At 51.8% G+C, this 27,419-nt stretch overlaps 1 long non-coding RNA gene across 1 annotated transcript; it reads right to left on the bottom strand.

The window, feature by feature from the left end:
• Positions 1–19,156: 19,156 nt before the first annotated feature.
• On the bottom strand, positions 19,157–24,410 carry LOC126064101 (uncharacterized). The gene is made up of 4 exons (XR_007514446.1): positions 24,212–24,410; positions 23,523–23,586; positions 20,658–20,839; positions 19,157–19,257 (listed from the first exon to the last, which is right to left on the bottom strand). It is a non-coding gene; the product is annotated as an uncharacterized LOC126064101 (long non-coding RNA).
• Positions 24,411–27,419: the final 3,009 nt, after the last annotated feature.

Raw genomic sequence — 27,419 nt, 5'->3', positions numbered from 1 at the left:
CTGAGGGAGGCAGCAGGGCTAGATTGGTGCATGTGGACCGTGGGCAGGGAGAGGATGTGATAAGGGAGGGCTGGGGCAGCCGGGAGGGGAGCTAATCTAGAGGTGTGTCCTTATCCTAAACTCAGTGGGAGCTGCAAAAGGATTTACACAGGGGAGTGGTTTCTTGGCAGTGGGGAGTGGTCTAGAGGAGGCTGGGAAGCAGAGCCCACAGCTTTGGTGCAGGAGAAGGAGTGTGGCCAAGATGGGGGAGGGGGCGGGGTAGAAGGAGTGGGATGATTTGGGATACATGCTGAGTTAGAGGGGCGGGAGGTGACAGGGCGGGTACTAAGTGGGCTCCTGGGTTTCTAGATGGTAGGTGGGGGCCTTGCACTACCACAGGGATCTTGGAGGAACAGAGGCATGGGGCCAGGGTGACCCCAGACTCCTTCCTGCCACTGCACCTGTTCCCACGCCTCTCCACCTGCAAGACCACCTTCTTCTATGTTCTGGGCAAATCTAGACTCTCCCTGTGTGCCTTCAGTAGGCCCCACGAAGTGGCCCCTCCAGGCAAGCCCTGGGTGGGGCAGTGCTCAGACAGAGGGGACAGTGGGCATGGCTCAGGGGCCTCAGTCAGTGCCATGTGGGAAGGAAGGACCCCTCACCCAGCCTAAGAGTGAGGCAGCCTTCCCAGGGAGGAGGCACAAGGCTTGAGGACTGACCAGTTAGCCCAGTCAAGCATGGGAGAGGCATAGGGGAAGAGTGCTGTAGCCCAGGGGTCCGCCAAATGGAGAAGCAACTCTCCAGGGGTGTGCAGGCCAAGCCACTGGAATAAGAGAATGCGCTAGAACTTCTATGCATACCCACGGGGTGTGGGAAGAAATTCCAGAACTTGTATTCATATTTTCTGAAAAGAAAGAAACCTCACGTTGTTAAAACCGGGCATAAAGACTGACGCAGACGCCCTCATGTGGCCTGTGTCACAATGGTCAGCCCATTCCCGTCACCATTAGGCAGGAGAGCTGGGAGGCAGAGGGCTGGCTCCACAGGTTCATTCTCTTTCAGCATATTGCTTGGCTAAGTGGATTTGTGGATTATAGTCTCTGGTTTTAATTAAGCTAACCCTAACAAAATGAACAAGTGGCTTAAAGTTCCCTGCAAAGGAAACGTGGATTGAAGATAATGGAAGTAAGAGCTTAGAACAAGAAAGAATAAAGCTGACACTTTCTTCACTCCTGGAAGGAGCACCTCACCAGACACTTCCACCCCGACAGGAAGTCAGGCAAAATAATGACAGAATTATCTAGAAGTCCATTTGAAGTGTGAGTTTGCATGGCAATCATGAACGATGGCCTGATGAGGAAGACGGCCCTGGTGCACGAACAGGTGGAAGAGAAAGTGCAGAACAGAGCTATCGATGGCCCATGCATGACAAAAAAGAAAATCAGAGGAAGAGGCATCTGTGTTAATATAGACGTAAGACCGAGACGGATGTATACCACACCAGGCTTCTCTTTGGGGGACAGGGCTGTCGCTGTCAACACTGAATGCCTTAGGTGATAGGAATTATTACAGTGCATGTCTATTATAGCTACAGTCAGAAGAACAGAAGAACAGCAAAGAATTTTTAAGCAGCTGGGTTTTTTTTTTTTAACTTTTTATTTTAAAATAATTTTAGTTATGGAAGGATTATAAGGACGGTACAGAGAGTTCCTGGACACCTTTCACCAAGCTTCTCCTAATGTTCCCATTTTTCGTAACCACAGTGCATTTACCAAAACTACGAGATGAACATTGGTAAACACTGTGAACTAAACTACAGGCTTTGTTCAGAGTTTATCAGGTTTCCGCTAGTGGTCTTTTTCTATCCCAGGCTCCAACCCAGGATCCCAATGGCGTTGGGTTGTCATGTGTCCTAGTGTCCTCCAATCTGTCACAGTTTCTCAGTTTTCCCATGTCTTTGATACCTTAGCACTTGTAAGGAGTACTGATCAGGTATTTTGTAGGATGTCCCTCTGTTTGGGTTTATCTGATGTTGTCTCCTGATTACTCTGGGGTTACAGGTTTTTGAGGGGAAGGACTACAGAGGTGAGGTGCCTTCCCATCACAGCATGCCAGGGATGCATGATACCAACATGGTTGCCCATTGGTACTGTTAACCTTGCTCACAGGCTAGTGTGATGTCTTCCGGGTTTCTCCACTGGGAAGTCTTAGCTGGCTTTGAAGCAGTGCAAGGCTTCACGGGGCAAGGGGGTGAGGAGAACAGGAGAGGCAGGGAGGACCAGCTCACCACCACCTTATCTGGGGAGCTTGGCCTTATCTCCCAGGCTACAGGGAGTCTGAGGCAGGGAGGGATGTGGTGGGGTTATAGGTGAGGTTTTAAAATGTCTATGGTGTCCACGTGGAGAGAGGGTGGAAGGCGGCAAGAGTGGAAGCAGAGGGCAGCTAGCAGTCTAGAGCAGTGAGGTCCAGCTGATGGGGTGGAGTAGGCGAGAGGAGAAGAAAGAATTCAAGAGCAAGGGGGGAAATAAGATGGAGGAGCTTGGTGACATCAAGGGCCTCTCTGAGTGCTGCTTCTCTCATGTGAAGAAACAAAGTCAAGGCCTAGAAGCTGCACTTTTGAGGATACCCACCTGCCCTCTTACCCAGCCCACACTCCCCTAAGTGTTGGGGATCTTCCTAAGGCTGTGTAGAAATAGAGCATCACACAGCAGCCGACTGCAGCTGGAATGAGGACAAGGCAGAGAGCCAGCCTGGTGTGTACACTCCTGTTTTGAGCAGGACTATAGCGCCTCAGGGTCACCATGAGTCACTATGAGTTGGAATCGACTCGAAGGCACTGGGTTTGTTTTGGGTTTGGTTTTTTTGACAGCGCCTCAGGATCAATGTTTGACAGGGGAAGATAGGGGGCTCAGGGAGGCAAGACGCTGGTTCGGAACAGCAGCCAGTTGTGGCAGATCCAGGCCAGGATCATGGTGGAGTCCAAACCTGAGTCTTTTCCCAACACCCTGCAGGCCTTTTCCTCAGTCCCAGCCATGCAAAGGTGGAGGGGACTACCCTCCTCTGCTCTGCCCCTCTAGCCCCCGTCAAGCCCAGCCCTGCACCCTCCCTCTTCAAAGGAAGTGTCTGCTGGCCCAGTGTAGGGAATGTGTGTGATGGGTGAGGAAAGCTAGAAGGAGCACTCTTTTCCAGTTATCTTTTGCTGTGTATCAAACCACTGCATTTTATTCCACTATCCCATTCCAAGTTGGGAATTCAGACAGAGCACAGCTGGATAGTTTATCCCTACTCCACAGGGTCTGTGGCCTCAGAGGGCAGTGACTCAAGTTGCCGGAAGGCTGGAATCATCTGGAGGCATCTTCACTCACAAGTGTAGTACCTGGGCTGGGCGACTGGAAGGCTGGTTGTTGATGGAGCAGCTACTCCCAGCCTCTCCACGTGGCTTGGGCTTCCTCACAGCATGGCAGCGAGTTCCAAGAGACCCTCTAGAGAAGGAATGTCCCAAGAGACTGAAGCAGAATCTCCTGACCTGGCCTCATCCCTACCACCACATCCGATCGCTGATAAGCACATCTGTAAGGCCAGCCCATATACAAAGCCAGGGGTGGGGCTGCAGGAGTTAGACACCACTTCTTGACAGGGGAGGGATGCAGTCACATTACAGAAGAGCGTGTGGGATAGAAGATGTTGCTGTGACCACTTTTGGGAAGTTTAATCTGCTCTAGTCCTTTAGCCCGTGTGACTGATGTGATTCCAAGGTCCCTGCTCTCAAGGTCACAGAGCTGTGATATCTCTCCATGCCCCCAACACCTCTTTCTTGTACAGTGTTCGCCCGATCCATAACTTGAATTCCAACCTCAGTTTCCTCACTGGATGCTCTATTCCCCAAAGCTTTGGAGACCAGGCCCTGGCCCTGGTTGGTGTTCTGTATTCAAGTTAGGCCGTGCCCACCACCTTGCACAGGCTGTCTCTGCCCTGTGAAGCTCGGGCACCAGCCTGACAGCAGGCACTTCTCCAATTCTGCACCTGGTGCTGCACTGCCTCCCCCTAGACCCAGCCCTGCACCTTGTCCCTCCCTGAGCTTCCCCTCCTCCTTCAGCTGGAAGCATGTGACCACACTGCGGGGCCCAGCCCTGCCTGAGGCCTAAAGCTCAAGGGAGGCCCTGGGACTCTCACTCTGATATCTCACTGGGCTCTGCCCCAGCCCAGTGCCAAGCCCTGCCATAAGCCCCAGTCCCGTGACTTGCCTGAGGTCCAGTGTCCCTGAGACTCCCAGGACAAAGGTTTCCAGTCCTGTCAGGATGCTGGAAGCTAAGGCTGCTGCCACCCATCCACACCATCCCTCAGCAAGTACAGGCACTGTTAGAGGCGCTGGGGGCACCCCAGTGGGCAAACCCACCCAACATGTCCCTGCCCTGGGGTACACGGTCCAAGGGGAGGGGCTGAATGATGCAGACAACCAAATCCATAGGCACATGTCAAGCAAAGAGCAGTGTGGTAATAAAAAAAACAGTGTAACTATGAAGCCAGATGCTGGCCCCAGCAGGGTGTGGGGCACTGCAGGCTGAGACGGGGGCAGGCATGAGGGAGGTGAATTTGGGGCCCTTGGATCAATGTGTGGGGCCCTGGTGGTACAGTGGTTACGAGCTACAGAGTGCTATGGCTGCTAACCAAAATGTCAGCAGTTCAAATCCACCAGCTACTCCTTGGAAACCCTATGGGTCAGTCCTATAGTTGCTATGAGTCAGAATCGACTCAACAGAGACAGGTTGTTTTTTTTTTTTTGGTGGCAGGGGGTGATTTGGATCCATGCAGAAAAGGAACGGGTGGAAGTGGGCTGGGCAGCAGAAGAGTTTGGCTATGATGCGGTCTCCACAGAAGCCATGGTGGCCCTTCAGAGATTTTTCAGAGGGGCAGCCTTCAGAGCCGTCTGAGGTGGGCAGATCCCCATCCACCAGTCAGGGTGCAGCCCCTTGTGGGGCGTGACCTCCGGAGGCAGCTCTCTGCCGACTCCCTCACTGGTAGTTTTCATAGGAAGTCTTCTCTGGGGAGGTGGCCTATGCACAGAGAGCTGATAGAGAGAGGGTGGGAGCAAGCCACACAGGTACCTGGGGACCAGGGCTTCCAGAAAAGGGAGCAGCAGTGCAGGGCCCCAAAACCAGCTGTATGAGAGGTGCACAAGGGACAGGGAGGGGCTGGCGTGGCCTGAGGGGAGGGTGGGAGTGGACAGTAAAGCCAGAGCAGAGGCAGGGCCCAGACCAGGGGTTCTGCCCTAGGAGTCACCAGCTTTGGCAAGGTAGCAAAGCTTCCTCTGGTTGCCAGTGGGGACTGGGCATTTAGGGCCTGGGGAGGACAGGGGCCAGGACGAGGCTGTGGCTACCATCCAACTAGAGGGACAGGTGCCCGAGTCTGGGGACTTTGGGGCAGGGTCATTGGGCCTAACGCTGGCCTGGATGGCATGGAGGGACTCAGAGTCACGACAGGAAGCCAAGCCCTGGAAGCAGGTATTCTCAGGCCTGACAGCCCACGCACTGTTCTGCTCTGCAGGGGCATGGTCCTTTGCAGGGGTGTGTGGAAGCCCACTTCCCCCAGGAGCCCAGGGGCTCCTAGAGTGCTGCGAGTGGCTGATTCATCTGCTGCTGTATACCCTGCCCACGAAGGACCAGGACTGAACAAGCTGGGAGGAGTGCACGGGCTCCTCAATCCAGCCTGCGGCCACTGGGCACCAACACCAGCTCGGCCACCCCTGCCCACTATGACTTCGAGGACCCGGGAAGGAGCAGGAGGAAGGCATCTCTGCCCTTGAGGATCTCAAGCGAGAGAAGGAGATAAGGCACAAAATAATTAGTGAGCAGAGTGTATAATTAAGTGCTAAATTGTGTGTTTCAGACACGCTGAGCTGTGGGAGTGCAAAATGGGGGGAGTCTCGCAAGGCTACAGGGGCGGGAAGAGGGGAGCAGGAGCCGCGGCTGGGGGTCCACAGAGGTGATGGGTTTGTGGGTGGGGCGAAGTATGGCTGCCTGTGCAAGGACATGGAGGGGAGCAACAGGGAAGGCCCAATCCCACAGATGAGCACCAACAGGTCAGGCCCCATCTAACACTCACTGGCTGTGTGACCACACAGGGTCTCAAGTGACCCATCTGTAAAATGGGGACAAAATTCCCTAATTCATGGGGTTGCTGGGAGTATCCAACAGGACAGTACATGGGCAGATCGCAGCACAGGGCCTGGTGCCCTGGGGAGGCTCAGACAGACAGGAAAACAGTCAGAAAGACACACAGACATAGGGCCTCACAGACAGGGAAAAGGGTGGACACACAGACAGACACCCACAGACAGGCAGACAGGGAAGTAGTCAGGCAAACACACACAGTAAGACACACAGACAGACAGACAGACATGCAAGCAGTCAGGCAGTCATGCTGACATGAGACACACAGTTTTGAGATAGTCGCCAAGAGACACTCAAATAGATAGACAGACAGACAGTGGAATTTCTGTCTTTCAACTCCAGGCCTGGCAGGGAGTCCTGTCCAGAGCAGGTCCTGCCTGTCTTTGTCTTGTTTCAGGAGAGCACCCCATTGCTGGCTGCAGGCCCTGGGGAACCAGGGGAGAGGGGCTTCAGCAAGTGTTAGTCAGAGCTGGAGCAGGGGGTGGCAGGAGAAGGCGGGGCACACCCTGGCTGGGCTGAAGGGGGCCTCGGGTCCCCAGCATCTGCGAGGGAGCCTGGCGGCAGCGGAAGGCTCCTGAGCTTGGCAGCTCTGTGTTTGCAGCCAGGCTGAGTGTGTCGCTGCCTGTTAAACAAATATTGTGACAGGCCCACTCCACACACCCAGGGACAGACCAGCACTCGGCTGTCACCAAGGGCAGCCCATAATGGGGGAACTCTGCACCACAGCACAGCCTCTCCTTCCAGCTCCAAAGCAAAGCCGCTGGCTGAACAAACACCCCGTGTGGCCACTGCAAAGCAGCTTAGCCGGCTAAATGAGACACAACTGGGAAAAGAGACATATTTGTGAGGGGTCCACGGACCTCATGTGGGAGTACAGAGGTAGCCCTGCCCTGCTGCCAGCACTGTTCGCCCCAGAGCCAGGCACCCAGGTCCCTCCTGCCCCACTAGGCATCGATTTGTCCTTTTAATAACTATTTGTGGAGCCCCTTCTATGTGCCAGTGGAGTCCCTGGGTGGTACAAATAGTTAACTACTCAACTACTAACCAAAAGTTTGGTGGTTCAAACCTATCCTAGTGGCGCCTCGGAAGACAGGCCTGGCAACCTTCTTCCCTATGGAGCGGTTCTACTCTGCACACATGGGGTCACCATATTTTGGTTTTAGTGTGTGCCAGGTGAGTCCTAGAACCTGGGATACAACAGAAAACCAAGCAGCCAAATGTCCTACCCTCATAGAGCTTGCATTCTAATGGGGGGAAGCTGACAATAAACGAATAAATAGGTAACATGCTGGGTGGCAGTAAAGTGCTAAGAAGGAAAGCACAGAGTAAAGGGATGGACTGTGACAGAGAAAGAGTGGTCAGGGAAAGCCTCTTTGAGACTTGGAGCAGAGACCTGGAAGAAGTAAAGGAGCCACATGGGGATCCAGGAGAAAAGCATCCAAGCTTTGGGAAGAGCACATGCAAGGGCCCCGGGGCAAGACTGTACTTGTGTGTTCTAGGACCCGTAAGGAGATGGGAGTGGTTCAAGTTAGCGCCCTGGGAAGGGAGGCAGGTGATGCAGTTAGGGACATAACAGGGACAGATCATGCAGGACCTTGGAGACCCTTGGGCCCAGTCCCTCCATCGAGACCCTAGGATGGGGGCGTTTAAGCTTTTCCTCCGAATTAAGTGGGAGCCATAAACAATATAGAGCAGAGGAGGGACAGAGTCTGACTCCACTTGTTTTGTTTTTAATTTGATTTTTTTTTTTTTTTGGTGAAAATATATACAGCAAAAGATACACCATCTCAACAATTTCTACAGGTACAATTCGGTGACAATGATGACATTCTTCCAGTTGTATAACCATTCTTACTACCTTCTCCCAATTATTCTACCACAATTAGCATCAACTCACTGTCCCCTAAGCCTCTGCTCTTAACAGGATCCTCTGGCTGCTGTGCTGGGGTGGGCGAGCAGGAAAGGGGGCAAGAGCAGAAGCAAGGGGACCAGTGGGATGAGCTGCTGCAATAATTCAGGAGGAAGGGCAGCTCAGACCAGGGCAGAAGCAGTGGGGTTGAGGCGAGAGATCAGATTCTCGGTGTATCTCGGAGGTAGAAAGGGCAGGATTTCTTTACAGACTGGATGTGGATCTGAGAGAAAAAGAGGAAGCAAGAGGGGGCTGGGAAACCCACTGAGTCACAGGCTTCCCAAACAGGGCTAAATTTCCTTGTTCGTTCATTCATTCTTTTCTTTTTTCTTTTTGAAGGGGGAGAGGGGAGAAAAACGAAGACATTTGTTGCAGCATAAGAGTAAAATTGGACATAAGCTACAGGCCTTAACGATGGGGTAATAAATAACCTGTAATTCAGCCATACAGCAGAAGAATGAGCAGCTCTGAAGTTCAGGTCTGCAGTCTCCAGCCCACCAGTCCTTCTTTCTCCAGGCCTAAACCCTCCCTGGCCATGTCCAGGCCCTTGGGGACCCTGAGACACAACAGACCAGCCCACCCACAGTGACAGCTCAAGGCAGTAGGAGCTGGAGATGGCCCCTGTCCAGCCTGGAGGAGGAGGTCAGGGAAGGCTGTCTGAGGCTGTGACATGGAAACCCAGTCCTGAAGGATGGGCAGAAATGGCTGGGAGACAAGGGTGCCGCAGTAAAGGGGAGCAAGAACATGGAACATTCCAGAAGTGATGGCCCATAGAGAGGGAGGGAATGGTGGGCCAGGAGACTACAGGTCCTGGGGGCTTTGCACACTTGGCTAAGGAGGTGGACTTTGTCCTGAGGCCTGCAGCCATTGAATTGTCATCGTGAAAAAAAAGGATTGTAATCTTTAGGGTTTCTATTTGAGAAAGTGCCCCCCCTCCCCTGGGGACTGTGTGGAAAGTGGACTGGAGAGACACAGAAAGCCTGGGACAGGGACAGGGGACGTGGCCTGAGCTAGGGCAGGAGGAGGCTCAGTCTGTCACCATCACCCCCCAAGAGCACAGAGGTCCCGGTGCCCCCTCACACCCTGGCTGGGCCCTGGCCCCACCCAGGCTCCCACCTTGCCTGCTGAGCCTGTCCCTGACCTTATGCTCACTCAGGCCTGCTGCCAACCTCACTCTGTGGCCTTGGGCCAGCCCCCCCCCCCCGCCCCGGGCCTCGATGGAAGTGCTAGACCCAAGGGTCTGTCTCCAAGGCCCTGTCTGCCATCCTGACAGCTCATGATCTTGACCCAGCCAGTCCTAAATCCAAACTCCTCCATGACAGCCCAGGGACACTAGGCTAGGGTGGGGGGGATGCAATCTCAGGAGAGCTGTGTCCGCGATGGTGGCAGCAGCTGAACAGCCTGGTTTTCAGCATCTTTAAACAAAGCCTCCAGATGGGCCTCGGCTGCCGGGGAGGGCTGGACTGCTGCTGTGCTCACCCGGCCGGCTGCTGCACCGCACCCCCAGGGACTTGCCTCTAATTGGATCCCTGGGGAAGAAGAGCAGCTTCCATTCCCAGCCTGCGCAGTCATTCATTCATTCATTCACTCATCCAGAGCTTACAATGTGCCAGGGAGCCCACAGAGCCCAGCTCAGGGGACCCTGCAGTGAATAAGAGGATAAAGTACAGGCAGTCCCCGGGTTACCAACATCTCTGACTTACAAACCACCTGAACAATTCATACTTAAAAACGGACTTCCATAAATCCTACTGCATTAGAAATTTGAGTTAAATACATACAATGGTTCGTAATAAGGAAAGCGTGCACTGCTTTGTGACATTCATGAAAACATTGCATGGTTGCAAGTGTTTAAGTGTTTTATACGCATTGTTGTTGTTAGGTGCCATCAAGTTGGTTCTGACTCATAGCAACCCTATGGGACAGAGTAGAACCACCCCATAGGATTTCCAAGGAGCAGCTGGTGGATTTGAACTGCCGACCTTTTGGTTAGCGGCCAAGCTCTTAACCGGTACACCATCAGGGCATAGAAAGGTAAAATATATACTACATATTAAGACAAACATTTAACTGACAGTAAATAAGAACCGTATGTACTGTGTTCTGACTTAACTGCAAATTCAGCGTAAAGACAGACTTAGGAATGGATCCTGTTTGTAACCCAGGGACTGCCTGTACTGCACAGACGGAGTTCACGGCCGCTGGCGGAGGCCACAAGAAACGCCCCGGCTGAGTAGGAAAACAGTGATAGAGGGTGTTGGGGGCTGTTTTAGGTAGTGTGGTCAGGGAGCGCTTCTACAAGGAGGTGACATTTAAGCTGAGACCTGCATGACAAGGTGAAGTCAGCACGCCACAGCATGAGGGAAGGGTACCAGGCAGAGGAAACAGCAAGGAGGCCAAGTGGGCACAGTACAGAGAAGGGGTGATTCAGTGGGTGATTTCAGTAGGTACCAGCCAAGTAGGGCTTGTGGCTGTGGGAGGAAAAATTTGGAATCCTGGAGGGAGAGGGGGAGACCCAGGCTGTGGGCTGACGTGCATTGCTCCGTCTGCTGTAGTGCAGATATGAGGCCACTCTGGCCTGCACAGTCCTCTATAAGGAGCCCTGTCACATCCACAACGTCCCCACAAGAAACGTTATTATGCCCACTGAGTGGATCAGAAACTGAGACTCAGAGAGTTGAAGACTTCCAAATCAAAGTCCCTTGACCAGACCTTGATGGGGCAAGCGCTCAGTTTCAGCTGAATCCAACCCCTAGAAAAAATTTTTTTTAATCTGCATTGTTTTGAAATTTTCAACTGATTTGCAGCATTTACAAATAGGGAGCTTTCACATCAAAGGTGTTTTGGCTTTCCAGCTCCTCTTGAAAAAGCCCACGCCCCTGCAGGCACTAATGGCAGGATATGAGTCATGACTGCCCCTTGAGATGGTGCCAGCATACCAGTTTGGCACAGTCCTTCCTGTCACTCTTGTAAACGATCAGTCAGTCACTCCCAGGGGCCTTCTGGAGAAACACCATAATGAAATGCACTCTTCCTAGAACCCTGGGCCAGAAGCCAAGGGTCTTGGCTCAGATCCCCAAGCCCTACCTCTGTTTAGCTGTGAGACCTGGGCAATAGGCCTCAGTTTCCCCATCTGTCCACTGAGAGGATGGGGAGTTTGTGTGATTGATATCTCTTTGAGGCCTCTCTTATCTCAGGAACTCCTTGCTCAGGAGAGAAGCAACTTAGCACTCTGGGTTCAAACGCAGGTGCCTCTGCTTCTAGGTATGTGACCTTGAGAGGGGACTTAACCTCTCTGAGACTCAGTTCCTTCATCTACAGAATGGAGATGCAATTTGGGGAGTTACTATAAGGACATGATTCATGAGAAGCACTCAGCAAACAGCAAGGGCTTAGTAAGAGTGAGCAGGAGGTGGGAGCTGTAGGCTGACTTGGTCCCTTCCCCAAAGGCTTAGGCCGAGGTCACACCAACAGCCCAGTGTCCCGGATGATGGCATGGAGGGCAGCTTCCAGAAGGCCAGGCCTCGGGGCCACCCTCATCAGGGCTCCACTGGCCTGGGTGATAGGCCAGTCTGAGGTCACTCTCCCTGTCACAGAGTCCCTGCTCCATGCCAGACACCCTTCTCAGCCCTGGGGAAGGTCGGTGGGGACTGAGGCTGGGGAGGTGAAAACCCGGGAGTGGAACAGAGACATCCCGGTGGGAACTGGGGCCACCTCAGATCCAGTGGTCAGGGGAGAGCTTTCTGAGAGGGGGTCCCTAGCAAGAGGTGGGGGGGGGCTGGAAGGAGGAGCATTTCAGGCTGTGGGGGAGGGGACAGCCTGAGTGCTTTGTTGCTCGCGAAGAAGGTGGGTATGTCCCCGCTGTTGTGCACCCAGGGAAGAGAATGGTGAGGTGATGTCCACTACGTGAACAGGGGGCCTTCGTGCGAGGCCTTTCAGCCGGATATGGGATACAGGACACAGGATGGGGCCTTAGGATTCTAAATTAAGAGGGACGGGAGTCCCTAGAGGGTTTATGGTCTGGCTGACTGGCCGGCTTTCCATTTTATGGATCAGGCCAGGGCTAAGGACCAGAATCAAGCCCTGGAGTATAGTCCCAGCCCAGGGCTCCAGGTAAGAAACTGAGGCCAAGGGAAGACCTGGGGGCCTGGGAGGCGGGGGTGGGGGGTGGGGGGCGGGGGGACGCGTGGAGTGTGTGGAGGAGGGTTGGAATCTGGGGGGTGCGGGCTGTGGTGTGGGGGAGGGACTCAGGTGGGGGCGTAGGGGAGGAGCGCAGGCTGGAGGTCTTGGGGCGCTGAGTGAAGTCGGAGTGGGTTGGGGCGTAAGCACGGGTAGCGCCCCACGAAGACGGGCTGTGGCAGCCTAGGCTAGCCAAGCAAGCGGTGGCCGGTGCGGCACCGCCCCCTGGTGTCCGCGCGGGGCATCACGCCGCTGCGCTACGCCCAAGGCTGCGTGAGGAGCAAGGGTCTGAGGGAGCCCCTGCAGCCGCCCGAGGCTGACGCGGGGGGCGCAGAGCGTCGGGACACCTTGGGACTGCAGGAAGCGGCCGTCGGCAGGACACCCGCGGTCCGCCTCAGGCCTGTGACCTCGGGGAGCCCCTCCCTTCTCTGGATCTCGCTACCCTGTGGGACTCGGCCGAGGTTACCCAGTGGGAGTGGGCGGTCTGGCAGCGCTGTCCACCCCGACAGCCTCAGTTTCTGAGCCGCAGTTTCCCCATCTGTAAGACAAGACCATCATTCCCCCACCTGGGTTAGACTCTTCACCTCTCAGACCGTTAAAACATCAGTGGTAAGAGGGCGAGCGCTAAGTCATCCTACAGTTCTAGATAGTTGTGGTTTAAATTAGACTTTTGTCATTCATTTCTTTATAACACTGGAATGAAACAGTACATTGAGCCACAGGATCTGATGTGCAAAAAGAGTGCGTTTTGTGAAGCAAACCTTCCTTAAGTTTTTTAGCACAATTAAAAGATAGCTAAGGAACTGTCTTAAATGTAAAATACACCTTTAAAAAAAAATGACAAACTAGGAAAAATATTTGTGACTCATATCACAAAAGTCCAATCCAGAAGTCAGCAAACTTTTTGTAAAGGGCCACATAGTAAATATTTTCAACTTTTCAAGCCACGTGGTCTCTGTTGCAACTCTTCCTTGTAGCACAAAGGCAACTATAGACAGTCAGTGAGCATGGCTGTGTTCCAATAAAACTTTATTTACAAAAACAAAAAAGAGGCAGCCTACCAATTAGCCCACTAGCCACAGTTTGCCAACCCCTGGTTTAATCTGGCTAATATACAAAGAGCTCTTAGAAGTCTAGAAAAGACCAAAAAGCCAATAAAAAAATGGGCAGAGAACACAAAAAGATAGTTTACCAAAAAAAAGATCCCTAAGTATATGGCAAATGACCAGCTTCACACATAATAAGAGAAATGGAAATGACACTGAGATCCCATTTCTCACCTATAACAATGGTGAAGTGGCCTGCCCAGGTGAGAGCCAAGATGGCAAACCCAGAGTATGAGCTTTGGCCCACACCACACTGCCTGTCCAGTTATTAAAGCAGGAGTCACCAACATCCCCACGGGAGCCCCCCGGGCCAGCAGCTGGAAGAGATTCTCTCAACTGGCTGCCAGCTTTGCAGCACCTCTAGGACGGGAAGCTCACCGCCCTGCACAAAGCCATCCTGTTGTCAGAGGGTGCCATGAAAAAGCCCCTCCTCACAGCCAGGGATAGCATCTCCATCCCAGCCCTGCCCTTTCCCACTGGCTCCCACTGCCAGGGGAATTGCGTGCTGGCCTGCCACATGGAGACCAGGCCATCTGGAGCTGTTCCTCAGGCTGAGCCATCCAGCTCCTTTGGCCACTGTCTGCTGTGGCCACTCTTTGACCCCTGCCCCGGGCCATCCAAACAAAAGGGGCTGTTATTACCAAGAAGAGGAAATCTCAGTCTGTGTATTGAGGACTAGAGATTCATGAAGATCTCTAGTTACTACTTGTACAAGGGGTGTGCATTTCTCATATCCATGTGAAAGCTGGGCAATGAATAAGGAAGACCGAAGAAGAATTGATGCCTTTGAATCATGGTGCTGGTGAAGAATATTGAATATACATACCATGGACTGCCAGAAGAACGAAAATATCTGTCTTGGAAAAAGTACAGCCACAATGCTCCTTAGAAGCAAGGATGGTGAGGCTTCGTCTCACGTACTTTGGACATGTTATCAGGAGGGACTGGTCCCTGGAGAAGGACGTCATACTTGGTAGAGGGTCAGCAAAAGAGAGGAAGACCCTCAGTGAGGTGGACTGACACAGTGGCTGCAACGATGGACTCAAGCATAGCAATGATTGTGAGGATGCTGCAGGACCAGGCAGTGTTTCGTTCTGTTGTATTTGGGGTTGCTATGAGACAGAACCAACTCAACGGCACCTAACAACAACAAGGGACCAAGTAAGCTGATAGCACACACTGCCCAGGCCATTGTCACCCGCAGTGGGACCTCCACGAGGTCAGGAGTCCTCCCACTGGAGTGTAAGCGGCCCAGTGGAGCAAGAGCTGCCTTCTAGTAAAAAGGCTCAACCCCAGCTCTAAACGGATGCGCTGGGTGATGTTCCCTCTCTGAGCCAATACAGATAAGATATCCCCTTTCACAAGGTTGCTGTGAGCATTGTAGGAGCAGTGCCAGCATGCAGGGAGGCCCCGCCTAGTCTCTCTGACTCCATGCTTTAGCTTTCTCTTGCCCAAATTAAGGCAAGCCTAAGCACACCTCAGGGCCTTTGCACTTGCTGTTTGCTTTACCTGGAAAGCTCTTCTCATGTGTTCATCTTCCCATCCTTCAGCTTCTCAGCACAAATGTAACCTCCTTAGAGAGGTCTTTGCTGCCTACTCTAGCTGGCACTTTAGAGTGTAGGGACCAGCCAGGAGGGGCTGCACTCCTATGGGCCACAGGTCCGGTGTCCATCTCTGGAGTCTGCCCTGAGCAGCCCCCACAGAGGCACTCTCATCACCCCCTGCTCTTAAGCCCTTCTCCCCTCCCACCCACTACACAGGGCAGAGGTGAGGCTAGGAGGCCGCCTTCCCAGAGAAATATCAGGGCTTTAAATTCAATTTAAAACAGTTTAATTGCCTAATTGCTCAGCTCTTCAGTGCAGTTTGTTAGCAGAAGTGATTCTGTAGCAGCCAGGCCAGCCTAGCAGAAAATTGGCATTTCAGCCAGAGGGAATTAAAGAGGCAGAGCGCTAAACTGCCACCGTTCCCAGACGCCCTGCGCCCCTCTCCGCCACCCCAGCCTACGGGAGACCTTGGCCACCTGTGGGATTGCGATGCGGGGGGGTGTGGGAGGAGGGCTCACGTTGAGTCCTTGTCCATCGCACGTGGACGTGGGTGGGTGGGCAGTGTTTGTGTGTTTGGGACGAGCAGATGTTTTTGCCAGAACGTTTAGGCATCTTTGTTATGTGCTCACCTAGGCAGATCTGTGCTTTCTTTTTATTTTTAATTCATGCTTTGGAATAGGAAACACATGTAAATAATGTTTTAATTCAAGGTATAAGAGTTTTCGGCTCAAATAAGCCTCTCTTCCGCACCCCACCCTGATCCCAGACCAGTGGTTCCCTTCCCTAGGGAGGGAACTGCGATCAGTGTCCTGGGGTCCTCCCAAAGATATTTCTGTTTAAATATGCATACAAGTGTTGCTCTACAAAGGTCATACACCTTAAGCACTGCTCTGCACTTGTCTTTGAATTACTGTACCTCGGAAACTGTTCCTAATCAGGAATATCCGGTGCCTCCTCACTCTTTTTAACAGCTGCATAGTATTCCATCTGATGGCTGTACCTGGAGTTCTTTAATCAAATCCCTATTGCTAGGCATCGAGGTTTTTTTCTAGCCTTATGCCATTATAGGTAATATCACAATCTCAACCTTTTTACAGACTTTGTTTTCATACCTGTGAGGGTAGAAGGGTGTAGAACTCAATTTCACTTTCAAAATGAAGTTTGTTGTTTTCTCATCTGCAAAGCCAGACTTGAGTCCCACAGGAACAGAAAGAGAACTTCAACCTCACCAACTTAGAAACAACCGCTGTTACCCCCTGGGGTGAATTTTCCAGTCCCTTTTCCAGGCTGATACAGACTTCTGTTTTACCCAAATGGGCATGTACTGTTCAGACTATTTTGCAAGCTACTTTTTTGGGGGGGAGGGGGGCATGTAACAATAAGTGAGCTCATCTGTCCACTTAAAAAAAACAATTCTGCATCATGTTTTAAGGGCTGGATAGCATGCCATTGTGTCCTCTTACCACAATGGATTTAACCACTCCCTTATTGAAGTCTAGATGGTTGCCAACTTTTTATTATTACAAACTGCACTGCAGGGAAATTCCTTGAAGCTAAGTCTTGGCACTCATCCTTAATTCTGTGCTCAGGGCGGTGGCTTCCCAGAAATAGAATTTCTTAGCTCAAAGGGCATGTAAATTTTTTGTTTTGGGGGCACATTTTTAAATCTTTCAAAACGTGTGTATGGTGCATGTGTGTGTGTTTCTGGTGTGTGTGTGGTCTGTAGATTCATGCAGGTACCTGTGCAAATCTGTTGTCTGGCTTGGCACAAATGGGTGTGTGTGCCTTCTCTCACCCTCATCTCTAAAACCACAAGAGCTGTCCTTCATCTGCTTAGTAACTAGGAAAACACTGGAGCATTCCAGTTCTCCTCCTCTCGGTGAAACTCACTGGTTCCTGGGCTGCACCGGCTTCCCTCTGCCCCATCCTTTCATCACCTTGTCCGGACACTCAGCCCAGCCTGGCTTACCAGCAGGGGCATCCATCCAGAGCCTCAGGCCCTCTGGGTGCAGGTGTACAAGGAAGGCCCTTCAGAGTCTGTCTTGTGACCTTGCTTTCCTAAGTCACTTCCCTCAGGTCGGTGCTCCCACATGTTGGCAGAGACAGCCCGCAACCAGCTCCAGCCTCCAGTGTCTCATTAGGGTCCAGCACCTCTTCTTCCTGCAGCTCTGACAACAGCTTGGGATTCCCTCCAGTGGATTGGCCACAGCCACATGCCCACCCTGAACCAGTCACTACATCCAAGGGACCACAGTGCTGTTGCTGGCTAGCCAGAGTCTCAGGCCAGCTCTGGACTCAGGAGTTGGAGTCTATCCCACCTGACCCACATGGGTTGAGCTGGTCCATCTTGCCCTATCTTTGCCCCAGCTCTGCCAGCACCTCTTCTGGAGCTGAGCCTGCTCCCCATGCCCTCAAAGGGCAGAAGCTTCTCAGGGCAGAGACCACATCTGCCACAGTGTCCATCCCCTGCCCCCAGCTCATGGCCTACTCCTGTATACTGGCTCACTGTCTAAGTGGACTTTCACTCTCAGCCCTTCCTGGACCACTTCAATCCTCCACTCCTTCCATACATCTGCCTCTGCCCATTTCTGCTCACCTGTCAGCAACCAGAAGCTATGATGGGTTGCCTCATCCCTAGGACAGCTGCTGATTCAAAGTAGATGCCCAGAAACTGAACAGGCTTTCTGCCCAAGGAGGGGAGGGGAACTGGGGGCCAAAGAATCCATTTCAAGTGACAGCAGTCCAAGGGAACAAGGCTTGGCTTGCTTTCCTTTAAAAATCACAAAATGGTTTGTCAGAAGGGACAACTGAAAACATTAGACTGTTTTCCTGGTACACGGTCATCTGTACATTTCCCAGTTGCTGTTCCTATTTTTCTGCTTTGCCTCTCCCAACCTGAAGGAATGGGGAGCTGTTCGAAGCTGAGGCAGAGCCTTCACCACAGTGATACTTCCAACCCCAGATCCCATCAGTCTGGATTTCTGTGCTTCAGTGAACTTCTACTCATCCTTCAGAACTATTCCAATGTCACATCCTCAGGGAAGCCTTCTCTGGCTCCTTCAGGCAGAATTGGCCTCCCTGTCTTCTAGCCGGCCCGGGAGACTGACTTCTGCTCTCTGAGCACCCATCATCCATCAGTGTCCTGGGCAGTGGGCCTGGTCTAGAGCTTAAACCACTAGCCTTAAACCAAAAACCCCATTGCTGTCGAGTCGATTCCAACTCATAGCAAACCTATAGAACAGGATAGAACTTCCCCATAGGGTTTCCAAGGCTATTATCTTTACGGAGGCAGACTGCCACATCCTTCTCCTACAGAGAGGCTGGTGGGTTCAAACCACCTACCTTTCACTTAGCAGCCGAATGCTTAACTACTGCACCACCAGGGCTCCCTTTATTCCTTGAAAGGGGAACTTGGAGTGGGGTGGATATTTTCATCAGGCAAAGGGAGAATGATTGTTTTTATTCATTCATTTATTTAACCAATATATTTTGAGCACCTACCCAGGGCCAGGCCTTGTGACCAGAGGTCACACTAGTCTACTAATACCAGAACTAAATATAGCTTTACCAAATGTGGTGCAGGAAGTACCACAAGGCAACATTATATGATGACTAAGAGCGTGGACCTGGAGCCACGCTGTCTGGGTTGGAATCTCCACTCTACCACTTCCCAGATGGATGAGCTTGGCCAAGTCACTAAACCCCTGTGGGCCTCAGTCTTCTCATCTATAAAAGAGGGACAGTAATAGTCCTGCCCTATTCATCCGTTGGGAGACTTGAATGAGCTATGGTCTGTAAAGTACCTTACAGTAAGATCTGTATTCATGTCTGTTCAACAACAGCTCTCGTGGAGTACACGTAGCAGGGGCACTGACCTTACTGGTCAAGGGAGGCTGGCGGCTGAGCAGAGGCTGAAGGATGCATAGGAATTAACTACAGGAGGGAGGGGAAGAACATGACAAATGCAGGAACTCCATGCATCCCCAGGCTGCACAACCCAACCTTTTTCACACCACTGTCCCCCTAGAAAAGCCTGAGCAGGAAGGGCAGGAGGGGACGTCCACATGAGGCAGGGTGAAAACAGCATGATACTGCTTTCATAGTGCAAAGTATGACAAGAAGAATAAAGTGCAAAGTATTTAAAGATGATATTCAATATTGGACTTGCATTAAATTTCCAAATAACTTTTATTAAACCGGTAGATCCGGTTCCATGCTTGAGATGGCTAAGCAGTCCCTGGCCAAGGACCGTTTTCACTGATCGGCTCCTCCAGCGCTCACCGGTGACCATGGATGAGAAGCTGCCAGGGCAGGTGGTGGTGGACAAGGGGCTCAGCCTCGTGTGGCCCCTCTAGCAGCAGGCAGCAAGTCTGCAGGGCAGAGTCAACATGGAATTAGAACAGGGACAGAGAGGTTCCAAAATGGTACTCAAACATAATTTCAACTGTTGTACAGTTTTGAATTGTTTTAAAATGATTATTTTATAGCTATAAACAATCTACAAGCCTCAATGTCTACAGCCCACAGGTTAGGGTTGGAAAGCTCAGTGTTGGAGGAACAGAGACTGGGATAGCTGGGGTGTAGACAGGGGAGCACGGTTCTAGGCCAGGCAGGGCAGGGGCGGGGGCGTTGGGAAGGAGCGCCGTGGAAGGGAACCAAGTGACAGAACCATTTCCACAAGATCTCTCTGGCTCTGCCCAGACAGGAGAGGGCAATAGACGGCAAAGTGACAGAATGACAGTCTTGGTCTGGAGAAGAGAAGGCGGCAGGTGGACAGGGTAGCAGCTGTGAGAGGGATGGTAGCTTGAGGTATCTGGTGTAGAATGGATGCGGGGTAAGAAGTAGAAGATGTCAGGAGGCCTGGCTTCCAGAGCTGGTGGCAGGGACCCCTTTGGAGGGGAAGTGACAGCTCTCTCCTAAGTGGCAAGCTAGCTGGGGGATGGAGCATGTCATGCAGGCACACACCTCCAAGTTTTCCAGGGACAGGCCTGGTTTATACCTACTGCCTCCAAGTAATTACGAAATGTGCCCTCTTTCACTCTCAAAAGTGTCCCTGTTTTTCTCTGAATAAAATAGGAATCCATGAGTCCTTCACTGATATAAATAAACAAGCACATGATAGAAGAGAAAGGGATTTCTTCCACTAGACACTAACTTGTAAAGGTAGAAAGAATGAATGGTGGAGCTGGAAAATTGCCGCCTGCAATCACCTTGGTAACAATTGTTGCAGGCAAGAATCAAGAGACTAAAACTAGCAGGTAGCGGGTAGAAAGCAGATAAAGAACAGGATATACACATAGTCTCAGAGCTGTACAAAGAAGAGGCCTGGCAGACACCGCCTTCCAGAAGTAAGTGGCCAGAGTTAACAACACCCACACTGAGGCAAACCAACCCTCTTGGCCAGCTGGGAGGAGCAGTGAAAAGAAAATCAAAATCCAACCCACTGCACTCGACTGCTCTATAGGGTTTCCAAGGCTATAAATCTTTCATGGGAGCAGACTGCCACATCTTTCTCCTGAAGAGCAACCGGTAGGTTGAAACCACCAACCTTTTGGTTAGCAAACAAACATTTTAATCACTGTACCACCAGAGCTCCTGAGAAAAATATAGCATCCCAGAAACACACAACCTGATGTAATTGTTAGGACAAGCCCAGGTTGAAGGCCTTTCTATAAAATAACTGTCATCAGTGGTCAAAGTATCCAAGTTATGAAAGGCAAGGAATGACTGGGGAACTGTCCCCAACTGATGGAGACTCAGAGATGCTTACCCAACCCAGACCCCATGGCCAGGGCAGCAGGGTCATGTGACAGAGAGTGTACCCTGTGGGCAGAAGGACTTCACCCTAGCAGAAACCAGACTGGTCCTCAGCTAGGCTCCAGATCCCACACCGGAACAGGAATCAGGGGACTGGCCTGGTCTTTTCCCCTCCTTAGGCCTCAGTTTCACCATCTGTAAAATGGGCACACTTCACTTGCTTCACAGATTTCAATGTGAGAGTCCTTTATAAATTAAGTGCCCCTCAAAGGCAAAGGGAAGCTTGTTCTTATGTGGATTTCATAAACAGATGCCCCTTCCAATGAGGAATAACTGTCTTAACAGAATTTAATTCACAATGCATCAATCAAGGCTCTGAACTACAACAGAGTGGACTCTGGCTGACTTAAAAAAAAAAAAAAAAAAAAAGCTGATCTGGAAAAAAAAATGAAGTTTATTAAGACAAATAATTATAGGCTCATATATGTGGACAACATATCTGGAAAGATTTACAAAAAGCTCGCCACACTGGTTGCCTCCAGGTTATGAAAAGGGGAGGGGGGGCAAAAGGGAGCAGGGGCTTTTAATGAATACCCGGGTATCTTTTGAATTTGAACTATATGAATGTGTTTCTGATTCAATCAATCAATATGATTAAGATAAATAAAAACAAAATTGAGGGAACGGGGGTACCGAGAGCTCACAGAACCCGACTTGAAGCTAAGCCACTCAGAGCAACACTAGATCAGGCCTGGTCCGCTCCCACCCTGAGCGCTAGATACCCTGCCACCACTTCTGCATCAGGATCTCAACCTACAGCAACCACCGCTGCCGCCAATACTGCCCTCTGCTGCTGCATCACAGGCCCTAGCGGCAAGGGAGGCTGGGAACGCAAGCACCTCCCATTTTCAGCTTCTGTTTTGGAAATGGTCTCCACCTACCACCAAGGTTTCTAAGGTGGCAGGGGTGGGATTTCCCAAGTACAGAAATAGGGTTCAGATGCTGGGTAGCCAAAAAATACTAAGAACTGTCCACGAAATACATTTACTGAATAACCTCTGTTTACCAGCCCTGGGCTGAGAATTTTCACAGAATGCCAAAGGAATGAGTATCTAATGGTTGGATGTGGGACCAAAGACAACTAACCTTAAAGTTGTGAGGAGCTGAGACCCTATCAGACCCCACGTCTCTGTTTTATAAATGAGGAAACTGAAGCCCGGAGGAGAATGGGGACGCACTGACTCAAAACAGATCTCCTGCTCCGTCTTGCTCAGAAGTTCTGAGGCCAAAGGGTGAAGGAGAAATTCGGAGGCAGTGAAGGAATCGGGGCCCTGTCACCTAATCCCTTCCACTTGGGATAAGCCCAGGAGGCTCCACACTCACAAGGAGCTGGCCTTCTGCCTCCCAGTTACCCTGGAATCAAGGGCTTCGTCCCCTACCTGGAGCCCCTGTCACCACTGGTCTTCTACAGACCTTGGTTGCTGGGTTAGCAAGCGCAAGGCTCTGGGAGGGGGCATGTATGAAGGCAGCATCCCAAAGCGGAATGGCAGGACATCAAGTTTACCCCCAGGCACTGCAGGCCTCTCCCCTTTAATAAATATCACAGGGAAGGTGGGGTGCCAGCTGCCGGCTTCCAGGAGGGCAGCTCAGACTCTCAAGGGGTTTCCAACATCCACCTGGCCCACCCTCTGGCTTCTCATGCCCCAGTCTCCCCAGGCCCCTTAGGAAGCATGAGGTTTTTCTGCTGCCTCCCAAAACAGTGATTTGCAAACTTTTTAAATCATACCCCCTTTGAGATGATGAGAGCTACAGATCCTCTCCCTCTCGAAAGGGGACCCACATACAGCATTTTGGAAGCCCGTTGGGAGCCCCTGATTAAGAACCTCTGCACGAGTAATAGGGGTGCATCCGATCATCATGGAAACCATTGCCCAAAAAAACACCCACAAAGACAGCAAAGCTCTATGTGGTCCACTGAGAAGGGTCCGGTCTGCCTACCCCCTGAGTGGGGAGCTGTCTCCTCCCCAGGTCACCTGCCCCACTGAAGATCAGCTCTGACAGTGAGATAGGGCAACCTGGCCTGCCCCCAGATCTCACCTCCCTGTGGTGACCTAGATGGCCCTGCCCTGATCTCAGGCTCTCAGGCCTGGCTGCCAGGATTTTGCTGCCATTGCTCAGGGAAATGTTGGAATTAGCCCCCAAGCCAGAGCCCTCTAGCCACGGGTGCCCCCCATGCAGCACCTATTCAATTGTCCAGTGGTAGCTGAGCACCCAGTAAGTGTCAGGCCATGGTCTAGGCACCAGAAGAGAGCAGGGGGCAACACAGACCAAGCCATCCTGGCAGAGGAGGGGAAGGGTCCCGTGGGAAAACGGCACCACTGATCGCTGCTGCCTCAGGGGCTGAGCTCTCCTCGGGGTGCTTGCACGGGCTCCTCCTCGCTGCCTCAGGCTCTGCCTCGAGTCACCTTCTTCTAAGCATCCCTCGCCACTTGCCTGAGCCCCAACACTTCACACCCCTCCCTGCTGTGTGTTTTCTCCTTACACTTGTCACTACTTAACCTGCTACTGGAAACCTTTGTGGTGTAGTGGTTAAGAGCTACAGCTGTTAACAGAAAGGTCTGCAGTTCGAATCTACTAGGTGCTCCTTGGAAACTCTGTGGGGCAGCTCTACTCTGTCTTATAGGGTCACTATGAGTCAGAATCAACTCGATGGCAGTGAGTTTGGTTTGGGTTTTAACATGCTATGTATCTTATGTAGCTGTCTTATTATCTCCTCCTACTGGGACATCACTCCACTGCTGTTCCCCCTGCACTGACACTCACACACTCAGGGGAAGCACCACAGAGCTTTGCTAAATGAACAAAGGGGGCTGCTTACCTGGAGTGGGCAGGGATGGCCTCTGGGGAGGTGACAGCAAGGAGACACCAAGCACAGAGAAGATCTGGAGAACGAAACAGAATCAATCCCTGTGATGTCACCCTCGCTGGTCCCGGCTCAACACTGATTCTTCTCCTTGGATATGACCCACTCCATGGAGCCGCCACCACCATCAGCTCTAGCCCTGGGATGCCGACCCTTCCCCAAGCCAGGCCACAGGCCTCCTCACGTTGTGTATTAGATACAAAACAGAAGTCATATCCCCCAACTGCCTCTAGATACTTCCAAGTGAAATGGCCCCCTTCTTTCCACCCTTCCTGCATTTCCTGTTTTCTAGACCACTGAAACAGCCTGTGGTCACCTTGGACCCAAAGATCGTTTTTAGATGGAGTGCTTTGTCACCAAGTCTTCCCCACCCTGCATGCAGATCACCAGCTTCCTCAAGACCCTTTCAGCCCAGCAGCTGGCAGCAGCATTGCAGCGTGCTGGTTGTGATTTGTCACCACAACACACACAGATATTTACAAAATAACCCACGTTCTCAAACTTTTCTAGAGAACTCCCATTTCTCAAGAATTTTCTGAGTGCTGGGTGTTTTACCCATCAGCTAATCCTCCATAGGGAAGAAGGCATTGTTGTTCCCATTTTACAGAAGAGGAAGCTGACACCCAAATGGCAAAATGACTCACCCAGGGTTACTCCTAGGAGCGGAGAGTCAGGTTGGAACTCCAGCTGCCCAACTTCTTTCCTGCACACGGCGCTGCCTCTCTATGCAGGGTGCTGGCTTCCCAGCCTGGAAAGAATGCTCTGCCCAGATTCAGCAGCAGCCTTCTGGTCTGAGACACCCGGTTCCCCAGATAAGAAACACCCTCAGCACCATCCCAGGTCCCTGAGATGAACGGAGAATGTGAGTGACTTCTAGGAAGATGGTTCTCGGAGTACAGGCTCCCCTCCAAGGGTCTACACGGCCAGGTAGTCAGCAAAACGGGGTTTGTTCCCTTCTGCAGCATCCCAGGAAGCCGACATGGAAGGAGGAGCAGGCAAAAGGCGTGCACTGCTGCAGGCACCCATGAGGCGACATCACCTAGGAGTGTCTCTAAACACACCCCAGCCCTGGCTGCTGACCTGGCTCTACATGAGGGCTGTCTCCCGGCAGGCTCCCTTTATGCTCAAGAGTTATCGAAGACCCCAAAGAGCTTTTGTTTGTGGGAGTTTTATCTATCAATGGAGTCCCTGGGTGGTGCAAACAGTTACCACACTCAACTGCTAACCGAAAAGTTGGTGGTTCAAGTCCACCCAGAAGTGCCTTGAAAGAAAGGTCTGATGATCTGCTTCCAAAAACTACGGAGCACAGTTCTACTCTGACACACCTAGGGTCGCCAGGAGTCAGAGTCGCGACACTCCACGGCAGCTGGCTTTTTTTTTCTATCAATATTTGCCATATTCAAAATTAAAATGAGATTTTAAAGCACAGGAATGTGTAAGCACACATGCCACCAGCTGTCACAGCGGTGACGCCATCCACATCACGTCTGGAAGATACCACTGTGCATTGTGAGAGAAGGGGGGCGAATAGTTATTAGGAAACTGGCTTTGACTTCAAGGAGCCCATCAAAGAGTCTCAGAAACCGCCAGCATTCCCAGACCACAGTTTGAGAACCAGTCGTCTACGCCACGCCCCTTCTTCAAAGGCTGCAGTGACTGGTATGACCACTTAGAAGGAAAATTTGGCAGCAGCCAGTGAACTTAAAGACGTGTACGGCCGTTGTTGTTGTTAGGTGCCGTTAAGTCGGTTCTGACTCGTAGTGACCCTAAGTGCGAAAGAATGAAACACTGCCCAGTCCTGCGCCTTCCTCACAATTGTTGCTATGCTCGAGCCCATTTTGCAGCCACGGTGTCCATCCATCTCGTTGCGGGGTCTTCCTCTTTTTCACTGACCCTCTACTTTGCCAAGTATGATACCCTTCTCCAGCGTGATAGAGCAGCTAAAAGAAACCAGGGGCATCGATAACACCGTGGTGCCCTGCGACCAGCCCTGGACCGCCACCTCCTAGCTTCATAGCACATCAGGGAAAAATAAATCCCTGTTCATTTGCACCACTTTGGGCCTGGTCTCTGTTGCTTCCAGCAACGTGTCTCCACATACCCTTCACTCTAACCCAGACATGCTCAGAACGTGCTTTCTCTCACTGAAGATGCAAATAACATATGCCCCAGATTTCATTACTTTCTAATGCTATTCTGCTCTTGTCCTCTCCACGGTCTAAGTTTTGAGTGTGTTGAGCCTGCTTTTTTCCCTCTTGGTGCCAAATAATGAAATTTCAGCATTTAGCCTTGAAAACTCTAAGCCTTTCTTACCGCTGGTAAAAAAAAAAAAAAACTCAGCAAGATAAGAGGGGGAAAAACGTCCCCTCTTCCCCTACAGCTGCAGAAACGCGGGCGTGCTTCCGAGTCACAAAGCTGGCTATGTGAATTGAAAATGTTCACCCAAGAAAAAAGAAAAATTATTCTCATCTGCAGTGTGGAGACTGGTGTGAGGATGTGAAATCCTGTTCTATTTTCTGTGAGTAAGAAATTGTCCTGAGGAGTGTTATTTGTACAAAGTTTTTTTTTTTTTTTTTCAGACTTGGGCCTTGCTGGTGCATCCTTGCTGGTGCGTCCTACGAAACGTGCCCTACTGCCCTCTCAAAGCCACCACGCTGGTGGGTGTCTCCTGCGATAACTGCTTGCCTTGCTACTCATCTTTAATTTGGCACCTCTAATTTTCTGAAATTTTTTTGTCAAACCATAAGAGGGTCATTGTTACTTGCATGGAGGAAAAATCAATAAAAGCTATCCCTTTGTTAAATGCCTTGTTTGAACCCAGAGCCCTGGAGCCTGCATCGACCCTGGTTTACCAGTCTTTGTTCCTGGCTCCCTCTGGCCAGAATGTCCTCCTCCCTCTCACCCCCATTTCCCTTCATTTCTGATACTTGCTCCCCCTCATACTCAGCTGGAGGGCCTGCCTCCCCATCCCCCTGCCCCTGGAGCTGGCCTCCTTCCCCTGCCTGAAGCCCGCTCCTTAAGCATCTCAGCCACAGCTCTTCCCTGCTGAGGACCAGTCGGGCTCTTCTAGTTCAAGTGACAGAACTGGCTTGAGCAGAAGTGGAGGTGTGTAGGTTCTTGTGCCTGCACCCCCCTGCCAGGTGCAGGGGATGGTTCCCTCCTGTGCTCTGACCTGGCTCTCAGCTCTGCTGCCCCCTGGGGGCTCCATGTCAGAGAGCTCTTCCAAAGGGGCGTCAGCCGCTCCCCAGGCCCCATTCCACCAGCTCGGTAAAACCTGCAGAAAGACACTTCTCGTTCTCAGGTGGTCCAGAAGCTGCATGGTGGTTCTGATTGATTCGGCTGGACCCTATGAGCACCCCTGAACCATTCACCACGGCCCCTCCTGGCAGCCAGGTGCCCACTAGGAGCCAGGGAACGGTCAGGCCCACTTCAACTGTAGGGCCAAAGGATGGGGGAGAGTCAGTCCCCCAAAAGGAAATGGGGGGGTGGTCCTTATCAGAAGACCAAGAGGGCCAAAAAGACACATGTCCACAGCCACACAAGCTATAAATTGTCCGTGGCCCCTCTCGAGGGCCCCTCTGGCTCTGGACCACCAAACCCAGAGCTGGCACAGAGGAGGTGCTCAGCACAGGCGTGTGGAGAGGCATGGGGGGGAGAGGGACCTGGGAGATGTCACCTGGGTGCCAAAGCATTAAACTTCCAGAGACACTACAGGAACCAGGCAGGAAATAGCCCATCAGTGCAGGCCAGGGGGTATAATGTGCCCCAGCCTGGGATTGTTGAATTTTGCGGGGTTTTTCACTCGTTTGCTTGCTTGTTTGTTTGTTTTGTTTGTTTGAGAAGCTGTAAAAT

This window comes from Elephas maximus, chromosome 20 (genome assembly GCF_024166365.1).
Source record: "Elephas maximus indicus isolate mEleMax1 chromosome 20, mEleMax1 primary haplotype, whole genome shotgun sequence".
NCBI lineage: Eukaryota > Metazoa > Chordata > Mammalia > Proboscidea > Elephantidae > Elephas > Elephas maximus.
Note: the sequence above shows the minus strand (reverse complement) of the source record. Positions and strands in the feature narration are given on the sequence as shown.